The following is a 364-nucleotide window of genomic DNA, read 5'->3' as shown; positions in this document are numbered from 1 at the left end:
CAGGCATAGTGGCTCATTCCTGTAATCCTAGCACTTTGAGAGACCAAGGCAGGAGCATTCCTTGAGCCCAGGAGTTCAAGACCAACCTGGGCAACGTGGGAAAACCCCGTCTCTACAAAAAATACAAAAATTAGGGAGGCATGGTAGTGTGTGTCTGTGGTCCCAGCTACTTGGGAGGCTGAGGTAGAAGGATTGCTTGAGCCCAGGAGGTCAAGGCTGCTGTGAGCCATGATCACACTACTGCACTCCAGCCTAGGCAACAGAGGGAGACCATGTCTCAATTTAAAAAAAAGAAACTTAAAAATGATCATATTCACTATTCCTACGATTCTACTTCTAGGCTCTTTCCTCAAAAATAAACAGA

At 46.2% G+C, this 364-nt stretch overlaps 1 protein-coding gene across 1 annotated transcript in view; it reads right to left on the bottom strand.

The window, feature by feature from the left end:
- The window catches only part of SCP2 (sterol carrier protein 2), a 144252-nt gene that overhangs the window by 104135 nt on the left and 39753 nt on the right, over positions 1-364 (bottom strand). The window lies entirely within an intron of this gene.

This window comes from Mandrillus leucophaeus, unplaced genomic scaffold (assembly GCF_000951045.1).
Source record: "Mandrillus leucophaeus isolate KB7577 unplaced genomic scaffold, Mleu.le_1.0 Scaffold14, whole genome shotgun sequence".
Taxonomy (NCBI): Eukaryota; Metazoa; Chordata; class Mammalia; order Primates; family Cercopithecidae; genus Mandrillus; species Mandrillus leucophaeus.
This window is presented reverse-complemented; position numbering and strand designations above follow the sequence as displayed.